This window comes from Arvicola amphibius, chromosome 2 (assembly GCF_903992535.2).
Source record: "Arvicola amphibius chromosome 2, mArvAmp1.2, whole genome shotgun sequence".
NCBI lineage: Eukaryota > Metazoa > Chordata > Mammalia > Rodentia > Cricetidae > Arvicola > Arvicola amphibius.
In genome coordinates, this window is record NC_052048.2 from 19,744,475 (window position 1) to 19,755,596 (window position 11,122).

The 11,122-nt window shown below is 39.3% G+C and overlaps 1 pseudogene; it reads right to left on the reverse strand.

Annotated features, from left to right (window-relative positions):
- Positions 1–9,998: 9,998 nt before the first annotated feature.
- LOC119806556 lies at positions 9,999–10,436 on the reverse strand (annotated as a pseudogene).
- Between the last annotated feature and the right edge of the window lie 686 nt (positions 10,437–11,122).

An 11,122-nucleotide genomic window follows, 5' to 3' on the forward strand; every position in this document is an offset into this window, starting at 1 on the left:
CAAGATCAAATTCTTGATGTAGGAGCGTATGCTGATCCACAGGTCCAAGCTCTTTATGATGAAGAAGTATTGTCATTATGTCACAAGGCAGCCTTAAATGCTTGGAATAGAATACAAGATCCAGAGAAAAGGGTCGAATCATATACCAGGATTAGGCATGGACAGAGAAAATCCTTTGTTGACTTTTTGCAAAGATTAATTAAGGCTCTGGACATAGGGGTAACAGACCCAGAACCTTGATGAATACTTCTTGAATCTCTGCTTTTGAAAATGCAAACATAGATTGCAAAAAGATAATTGGGCCTTTAAAGTCTAGATCAGCACCTATGGATAAATGGATTCAGAATATGATGAATGTTGAGACATTTAACTATAATGATGAATCTTGGGTAAGAGAAGCGATTTCCAAAGCAATGAGGAGACATCAAACTGCCAGGTGTTTTAATTGTAGTAAATTAGGAAATCTGGAAAGGGATTGCAGGCAAAGAATTTCTAGGAATCATATCTCTTCTGGGAATGACAAAAATAGGAGACCTCAGCCTTCAGGTATATGTAGGAGATGCGGTAAAGGCCGACATTGGTCCAACGAATGCAGGCCAACAACAGACAGACAAGGCAACCTGATACCATTGGGAAACCTCTTGAGGGGCTTCTCACAGGCCCCCAAGCCAGAAGTGGCCCAGTCATTCCCAGTCACAGTGGAGAACATGCCTCACCAAGAAAATTAAAAGCTCCAATTTCTGCTGTAAAAAGTAATACTGGTCTATATGATGAATTACATGTGGAGGACGAGTCAAAAAATCCAGTAGGACAGAGTAAACATATATTTTGGCAGACTTCTATTAACGATCAAAGACCAAAGCTAAGAGTTTGTATAAATGGCATTTTTATGGAAGTCTTATTAGACACAGGTTTAGATGTAAGTATCATTACTCCAGAATCTTGGCATCCGAATTGTCCTCTTCAAGAGGTAGATGTTCAGTTCCTGGGAATTGAAGTCCTATCTTGTGTAAAACAAAGCACAAGATGGGTTGAATGAATAGGGCCTGAAGGGCAAATAGGAAGACTAAGGCCATATATAGCCAATATTGCAATAAATTTATGGGACTGTGACCTGCTACAGCAATGGAATACCCAGATTAACATTCCTGTAGTTCCAGGAACTCATAATTCTGAGAATGATATGATGAGGTATTATGGAAAAAGGCCACCAGCCATTCAGGCTGTACAAGAACATACAGCAAAAAGCAAACTTTTAGAGATACTAGCAGCCCTACTTTTAAAATGACTAACTGAGAAGCCAATATGAATCAAACAGTAGCCTCTAGCTGAAGATAAATTACAGGCATTGGAACAGCTGGTACAAGAGCAACTAGATGCTCACCATATTGAAGAATCAACCAGCCCTTGGAATTCTCCTGTGTTTGTTGTAAAAAAGAAATCTGGTAAATGGAGAATGGTGACAGATCTAAGAGCTGTCAACAACGTAATTCAACCTATGGGTCCACTACAATCTAGAATTCCTTTGCCTTCTCTATTACCAAAAGGATGGCCTCTTATAGTTATTGATTTGAAAGATTGTTTTTTCACTATACCTTTACAAGAAAAGGATAGAGAAAAATTTGCCTTCACGGTGACTACTTATAATAATTCTCAGCCTACTAGGAGATATCAATGGACTATCCTCCCACAGGGCATGCTCAATAGTCCCACATTGTGCCAATATTTTGTAAGTAAGCCATTGGAAATAATTCATAAGCAATTTCCCAAGTCCATAATTTATCATTACATGGATGACATTTTGTTATCTGATTCAAATAAAGAACTTTAGAAAGGATGTTTGAAGAAGTAAAGAAAGTCTTACCTAAATGGGGATTACAAATTGCCCCTGAAATGATTCAAAAAGGAAATTCTATTAATTGCCTAGGTTACAGAATAGGCTTAGAGAAAATCAGGATTCAAAAATCACAAATTAGGAGAGACTGGTTACGGACTCTTAATGACTTCCAAAGATTGTTAGGAGACATTTCCAGTCTATGACCAGCTGTTGGGATAACACCTGATCTAATAGTTCATTTAAACAAAACCTTAGATCGTGATAAAGATTTGAATAATTCCAGAAAACTGACAGCTGAAGCAGAAAAGGAACTGACAATGATCGAGGAAAAATTACAGGAGGCACATGTGGATAGGGTAAACCCAAATCTTAGCTGCATCCTAGTCATATTGCCTTCCAGAATTTCTCTTATAGGGATTTTAATGCAGAGGGAAGATATTATTTTAGAGTATATATCTATACCTAACAAACCAAGTAAAAAAATAAAAACTTATGTGGAAAAAGTCTCCGAATTAATTATAAAAGGTAAGCTGAGACTTTGTCAACTAGCAGGTATAGACCCTGCAGAAATTATAGTGCCTTTTACTACTGAGGAAATAAAAAAGTTATGGGAAGACAATGAACCATGGCAAAGAGCTTGTGCTAATTTTTTTGGAAGAAATTAATAGCAACTATCCCAAAAGTGATAGACTTAACCTCATAAAGAGATCTTCTTGGATTCTTCCTAGAATTGTATGAGATGCTTCAATAACTGGAGCCCGAACGTTTTATACTGATGCAAATAAATTAGGGAAAGCAGGTTACAAGTCAGATGAATTGAGTAAGGTGGAACAAAGCCCTTAAAATTCGGTCCATGAAGAAGAATTATATGCCATTCTTATGGTGCAAAGGGATTTTAAAGAACCTCTTAATATAGTTATAGATTCACAATATGCAGAAAGAGTTATCTTGCAAATTGAAACTGCTGAATTGATACCAGATGACACAGAGTTGACATCATTGTTTACCCAGGTACAAGACATAATCAGAAATAGGCTTTGTCCAATGTACATAACACACATCTGGTCCCATACGGGTCTGCCTGGTCCTCTAGCACAAGGTAACGCTGAGATTGAGCAATTACTGATTGAAAGCGTGTTGCAGGCTTCAGAATTTCATAAAAAGCATCACGTCAATAGTAAAGGCCTAAAGAAAGAGTTTTCTATTACATGGCAACAAGCTAAAGACATTATAAAGTAAAGAGATGTCCTACTTGTTCTTTCTATAATCAAACACTGTTGCCTGCAGGGAGTTACCCAAAGGGTACTCAAAGGAATGAAATCTGGCAGATGGATGTGTTTCACTTTATGGAATTTGGTAAATTAAAGTATGTACACCATACCATAGACACGAATTCAAGTTTTCAATGGGCTACTGCCCTGAGCTCAGAAAAGGCTGACTTAGTAATCACACATTTATTGAAAGTTATGGCCGTCATGGGTATACCTGCACAAAAAAAGACAGACAATGGTCCAGCATATGTATCTAAGAAAATGAAATGCTTTTTTGATTATTATAATATAAAGCATATTACAGGTATACCAAATAATCGTACAGGTCAGGCAGTTATAGAAAGATCAAATCGTACTATAAAGGGTATGCTGAACAAGCAGAAAGGGATGGAAAATACCCCCAGAAATAGATTGCACAATGCTTTATTAACCTTGAATTTTCTTAACACTAATGAGAAAGGAACAACAGTGGCAGGAAGACATTGGATAATGGAAAAGTCTGCTGAACTAAATCAACCGATTTATTTCAAAGATGTGCTGACCTCTCAATGGAAGCCAGGAGATGTGCTACATTGGGAAATCGGTTTTGCTCTTGTTTCCACAGAAGAAAAATTGTGGATACCATCCAAATTAATAAAGGTTCAATTTGAAGAGGAGAAACCTCTTGGAAAGGAGAAATGACAGCTCATCCACAATGATGATATTTATACAGGTGGTAAGAAAACATATATAATGTGGGCAGGGTTCTGTTCTTATCTCCACAGGAAAACATTCATCTTTGAAAAATTCAAGGGACCCTGGATGTTTGAATACTGACAGATGGAAAAATAACTGCCCAATAGCGATTATCAAGAAAACTGAATAGGTTCCGTAAGTAAAATATACTAAATCATATTTCTAAATTTATAGAGCTGGTTTTGGAGTTGGACTCTGGCTCAGTCCCTCTCTAATTCCAAGCCTGTTGTTAAGAGAAAAACCCAGAGTTTCTGGAGTTTCTGTTTCATGTCAAGAGCCATAATATGGGACAGAAAGAAATATGAGTTTAGAAAACATCTTTGCTTTTCTTCAAATCTATCATACCTTTCATTGAATATATCTATCATTCCTTTCATTGAATATATGTATGTGTTTATGTCTATATGATTAATGTTTAAGTTTTTCACAATGAACAATGAGTTTTTCCTGCAGTGACATCTGAAGTGTCCAGGAAGAAGATGGGGCCCCATAACAACAACTCCACCTGACTGATATGACATCATGATACTGATAGCGCTACTACAAGACCTGTTTTGGGTACCAGCTGCACAAGATGGTTCCAACTTGGTTAGCTGAAATGGTGCACATCTTGTACAACATTCTGGGCAGACCTGCACAAAATACTCAGAGATTATTTGCAATTTTAAAAGACATTGATCTTGAAATTTAACCATCATTTTACTTTTACAGGATCCCCCAGAAAGAACGTCGCTCCCATGACAGCTAGAAGTAATTCTAAAAGATGATGTCCTCTCTCCCAGTAAGGTTTGTCCTTGGGTTTAGGGACATCATTTAAAGGTTGATTATAATTAGTATACAGTTGAGGGTTGGGGGGTTGGGGGAAGAATTCTATAAGCTCAGGGATCTTTTTGGAAAAAAAGAGGGGTAATTGGATGATGGGATCTTTTTGAAAAGAAAATGGGATAATTGGATGATGGGATAATAGATTTATAATTGTGAGTTACTGTTTTTAGACAAATATATTGGTATCGATTCTTGTATATTGATACAAAGTTAAATTATATTGACTATTGTATGCATGCATTCTTCTACCTCTGTTTTAAACATTTTTATGTATTGATGTATATTGTATTGATATATATTGTATATATTTATCATATTGCAGTGTACATTTCTACCTCTGATTAAGATACTTATATATTGTTTATGTATTGATATATATTTACCATAATGCGTTGTATATTTGTACATTGTTTTTATTTGGAGATCATATTGTCCTCATTTATTGCACAGTTGTTTATTGTCTTAGACTTTAAGTTAGATAGGTATTGAGAATTATATAGATCAATAGTCATCTATGTTTTTCATTTATAATTAGACTAATCAGGTTCTTTAGATACATAGAGATTATATTTAGTATAGATAGATAATCTTCAGCCTCTTCAAAGAGCTGTAGAAAATGGCTTGATCTCTGGTTCATGCCACTTAAGTGCTGGGCTTGCAAGGGAGATTTAAAAATGACTCAGAAAAGAGCACACCATGTGGGCAGAGACTGTGTGGGCCTGTAGAGTTTAAATCCACGTGGGGAGGCAAACGATAGGTTGTGTGGGGACTTGAAGCCAATCTGAGGCGTGTAAAGAGAAAATATAAAAAATTGCAGCAAGAAAAGCCACTGCATATTAGTTTATATTGAACTGCTGGCTCCAGTGGGCACAGGGAACAGGCTGCAGGTGAGAGAGGGCTGGTGCCAAACTGAGCTAGCGGCAGGCAGCCCAGCGGGGGAGGGAGGGGGAAGGAGGGGTCCTAAAACCAAACATTTGTGTGCCAGATGAAGGCGTAAGTCACAAACAATCCCACTCCCACACCAGTTTGGAATTATAATTAATAGAATGTTTATTTATTTAAGGGGGGAAAACTTACAGATCACCGTCCCAGACACTAGCCCTCTGCACAATCAAGAAGGGAGCCTAGTCGCAGGAAGCAAAGCCAGAAACCAGAGAGTGAGCAAAGGGCAGTGGCAGCTTTTTTAAAGAGAGAGAGAAACCACGCCCCAATGGGCTGGTATCTCAGCAGCTATTGGCTGAAGGAGTGGCAGGAGCTCCTGCAACAGTTCCAGATCTAGGAAATTAACCTAGTGAGACCTGCAGGCCCCAGGCTTTAGAAGCAATTAGCATTTCCTTTGTTAGTTAGCAGACACAGACCTCAGAGTTTTCTTACCAGCTAAGGATGTTCCCAGACCTGAATTCCAGCATCCTACCTCTTTTCCCCACCCCAGACTGTTTGCATAGAACAGCTTCTGAGGAACAATAAAGTGGCAGCTTGATCAGAAAGCCTGTCTTACTGTCATTTCTCGTGTTTCTTGCCCTTCCATTCCTCCCTTCCAGGTTTATCAGGGACCCCCATTCATGTCCTGCTAGACGGGATAAGCATGGCTTCTTGGTAGCAGCATTTTTTTGGAGGTAGAGACAAGCAAGTTTCATTTAAGGGAGGCTTCCTGACTCAGGTTTAGCTGCAAAAACCTTGCACACCTTTTAAGAAGCTCTACCACAAAGCACTTAAATGATATATATGAATAACTGACAGCATGCTTCTTGGTGGTGTCAGGGACTTTGAAATACCATAGAGTTGTAGCGATAAACATGGCTACAGTCAGCACCTCCACCATGAGTCTAGACTCTCAAAAAGCTAATGAACAGGGTGGATCTAACTGTCAAGTTATGGCTTTAATCCTAACCATATCACTTAGCAAATTAAAGACTCATGTGGTCAGAAATAGAGAGATATACAGTAAAAATAAATTGAGATGAAAATAATCCTCTAAATAGTTTAGAGTATGTTTAAAATATATGTAGGCTTGGGAGAGATAAGAAAAAGGAGAAAATCCATAAAACAAAGAAAGAAATTAAGAAAGAAAGAAAGAAAGAAAGAAAGAAAGAAAGAAAGAAAGAAAGAAAGAACGAAAGAGAGAAAGAAAGAGAGTAGTTGGGTATGGTGGCATACATCCTTAATCCCAGCACTTGGGAGGCAGAGGCAGGCAGAGTCTGTGAATTCAAGCACAGCCTGGCCTAAAGAGTGAGTTCTAGGACAGCCAAAGATACACAAAGAATCCTTGTCTCAAGAATCCAAAAATTAAAAATAAAAATAAAAAAAGTAGAGTTTAAAATAAAGCCATGTAAAATTGGAAAATACACAGAGAGTCTACATACTGTATGTTATTGTGTTGTCTTTGAATTGTTGAATGCTGAGGAAGGAACAAAAGCTACTAAAAGACATTTGATTATAAATGGTGCTGGATCAATTCAACATATATATTTTGAAAATGCCTTGACTTCCAAATTTAAGTCAAAAGTTATGTTACCTTGGAGAAGAGGTTTGATTTTATTTCCACAAAAAAATTGAGGCTGTGGAACCATTCTGGGTTAAGAGAAATAAGATTTGTCCAAGGAAGAACCCCTGAGAAATCTTGACAGGAATGAATGGTCCATATGTCTGAGTTCTACATCCAGAAATGTTTCAAGACTGCTGGATGAGATGATCAAGCCTCACAGAATATTGCAGTCAGGACTTGAACATAATTCAAAATTTTCTTTAGGTTCCTGGAAGATTATCAGTGCCTAGAAAACTACTCCCACATTTCCAAAAAAATGGATCATGAATGTTTTTCTTTGTCTAGAAAGTTGGTTACAAGTTGTTATATGTGAATAATAGTCAAGAAGAAAGCTAAACAAAGGAGATTAGATTCAGAGACCTTGTTTTGAAGAAAAGGGGGAGTGCTGTGTGACAATGATCTTATACCCTGTAAAGATTTGTCAGTTTATTGCTTTAATAAAATGCTAATTGGCCAGTAGCTAGGATATTTAAACTGACCCCTCCCCTGAAAACAGATGTGTGGTTTTCTAGGCTTCCTTTTTTATATCCTCTCTGTGGGGCTAGAAAATCATCCAGGAGTGTTTTGTCCATAAAACCTGGGCATTTTCTAACTCAGTTTGATTTGTTCTGACTTGGATTGCTGAGTCTCCCAAGAGGATAATCTGCGTGCAAAAACTTTTCTCTTTTTTCTCTTCTTTGTTACAATCACTCTCCATTTTCTCCTAAACAAATGAGCCCTTTGGGGTTATCTGTGATACTTGTGGTGGTTTGAAAGAAAATGGTCCTCAAAGGGAAAAACACAGTTAGGATGTATGGCTTTGATGAAGTATGTGTGGCCATCTTGGCAGAACTGGGTCCCTGTAGAAGTGGGATTTGAGTTTGAATATATGCTTAAGCCATGCCCAGTGCTTCTGTTGCCTGTCAATCAAGAAGTAGGACTCTTAGTTCCAGCACAATGTCTCCCAGTACACCTGCATGTCCCACCATGATGAAAATGGTCTAAAACTCTGAAACTGTAAGCCATCACTTCAATTAAATGTTTTTCTTCATAAGAGTTCTCATGGTCATGGTTTATTTTGAAAGCAATAGAAACCCTAACTAAGACAAAAATATAATAGCAGTTTCCAAGGTCAATACAGTAGTATGTCAGTATATAGGGAAGTTTGCATATAATACAGGCTACTAATGGTTAAAATCTAATACCAATTGTCCTGTCAAGCCTCCATGCTTTCTTAACTACTAAGAGAACATACACAGAAACACAAAGCTTCCTGAGCACTTCACTGCATGAGGGAGCACATTGGTCTCTTAGGAACTAGAAGGCACATTGTGTTCCAGGAGCCTTGTACTCACACCTGAAACTTTCTGACACATGCCTCTCAAGACAGTTAGGTCCTAAGTGTCCAGGAAACAAATCAGCATCCTCTGTCAACAATTAATGCCTTGTTATGGGTGAGTAGCTTTGCCCCCAACTGCCTCTAAATGCTCTCTTTATATGTTTTTCTCTTACTATTGATCAAACAAAATCTACAATACAGAATTTGTTGTTTAACGGCTCAAAAGACAATATTAATTAAAAAAGTCAGCTTCAAAATTAGACAATGACAAACACTGGACTCTCTTCCTTCAGGGGAGTACTCTGCTACTATCTCATTCGTTCTTTTAAGAAAAAAAAAGCCAAACCATCAAAATGCTAAAATCTTATTCGGCTTCCTTTATTTTTTTTATATGCAATGACTGTAGTAATCAGTTTATTAACAGATTAATCATTCTTGAATGTACAAGCTCCAGAGGAGCAACTGGGTCTTTTTTTTTTTTTTTTTTTTTTTTTTTGGTTTTTCGAGACAGGGTTTCTCTGTAGCTTTTTTTAAGAGCATGGCCTGGAACTAGCTCTTGTAGACCATGTTGGCCTTGAACTCACAGAGATCCACCTGCCTCTGCCTGGGATTAAAGGCGTGCGCCACCACCGCCCGGCCCCGAGCAACTGGGTCTTTAAATATACAAAAGTATTTCTATCAAATGTATTTTCACCCTTACATCGAAATAGGCCTATTTAAAAGCAGTTAAAAACATAAGAAAAAAAAGAGCTATTAGCTATGTATTAACTGAGAAACCACATACAAACCAAAGATTATGGAAAGGAGCTAAAAGGAAGAAGGCTGAAAGGTCAGGGAGATGTGAAAGTTTCGGGAACAAAGTCCACCACACTTTATGTACACTTTATGTACTAACAGCTCCAGTCCATTTAAATGTTGATCAGTCAAACTCAGACCTTATATACAGTGGGTAGGCAGAGTCTAATCTGTTTGGTCATAACATTCTCCTAAGTTGTAGGTCCTTCAGTGTGAAATGAGTAGAAAAACAGCTTCATGTTCTTCACCATGCTTTTTATGACTCTTTGAGATTAGATGGGTTCCACTTAAAAACAATCTCCTACGGGTCACTGGAGCTTTTCTCCTCCCATCAAGCAAACACTGTGTACCCACTACCCCTGACATCTTGCCATTATCTAAATTTAGGTCAATAAGGAAAGCTTTTAGTCTCACACCTAGGTAATACCCGGAGAACTGGCTTCTCACACACACACTTCTCTGCTAGGAGGCAATGTTGGTACAGAAGTACAGTATTTCTAGTTTGTTGTTCCAAGTATGTACAACACGCAGCACTGCTGTGTCAGGCAAACATGTGCACAGGGGAAGATGAGGTGTGGGCTCATAGAAAGCAGTCAAATGGAAATCAAAAGGACTTTCTCTTTCAGAGTTCTCCTAGATATATTTGTAGAGGTTATCCAATAATTTCTTTAATTACATTGCATACTTCTGAGTCCATTTCCGAGCTTTTCTGTTGTACTTTTTCTCTGTTTTGTAGATCTGAGCAATCTCAGGCACTAAAGGATCATCTGGATTGGGATCACACAACAGAGAACAGATGGGCAAAGGTACTTTTGAAATAGTGCTAGAGACCACTGTGATCGTAGAATATTAAGACAAATGCTGCCATTACTGTTAATATTTGGATGATAAATTCTTGTTGTAAATGCAACCTTAGGTGGTTTGAAGGGGTAATCTGTTGGGAAATGAATTGTCAAGAAAAACACTCCACCCTGATAGGGGCTGTCATTTGGCCCCAATTATTGTAGCCTGCCAATGAAACGTATCATCTCCAACAGGACCTGCTGAAAACTGTGCTGGAGGATCTCGGGCCAGGTCATTCAATTCCTTGTGGATTCTCTTCAGAGCCATGGCGGGAAACGGTGGTGGCGGCCCCCGGGGCGGGGACGGGGACAGGGAGGGACAGGGTAGGGACTAAGGGGGCCTGAGACCGCAGGAGCGGTCGCTAGTGGGCGGGAGAAGACCGGGAGCTCTGAAGCACGGATCCGACAAGCTGAGGGCCGAGGCCCACTCAGCTACTGGGCCTGCCGCAGCGGTCACCGCATCATCCGGCGGCGGCCGCTTTATGCGCTGCTGCCACAGCCGCCGCCGCCACCGTAGCCGCCTTTTCCTCGTAGGCTCAGCGCCGCCTCCTCAGCCGCCGTGGATCCCTCCGCCGGGGAGGAAGCGCCCCAGACCCCGGGCTCGCCAAGCGTCTTACGGTCGCGGAGCCGGGAAGCCTGCTGGCCTGCCTGATGCAGGTGGACTCTCGGCTTCCTTTATTAAGTGTAATTTTTTTCATCACTCCACTTGTCCTCCTGAGAAAATCAACAAGGGCTGATAAAGTTTCCCAAGCTCTTCCCTAGCTTCCCAGGGGCTGGCAGCTAGGATCCCTGCTTTCTCCAAACAGTTTTCATTGCTTTGTTTCACTGGGAACTAATGAGCTAAATTGCAATTCAGCTTGTTGCATGGAGCTCTGTAAGCTCCTCATTTAAATATATCAAAACTGGCTTCACTGGTTGACAGATAACACCTGCTTCTTCAGGCTATCAAACCTC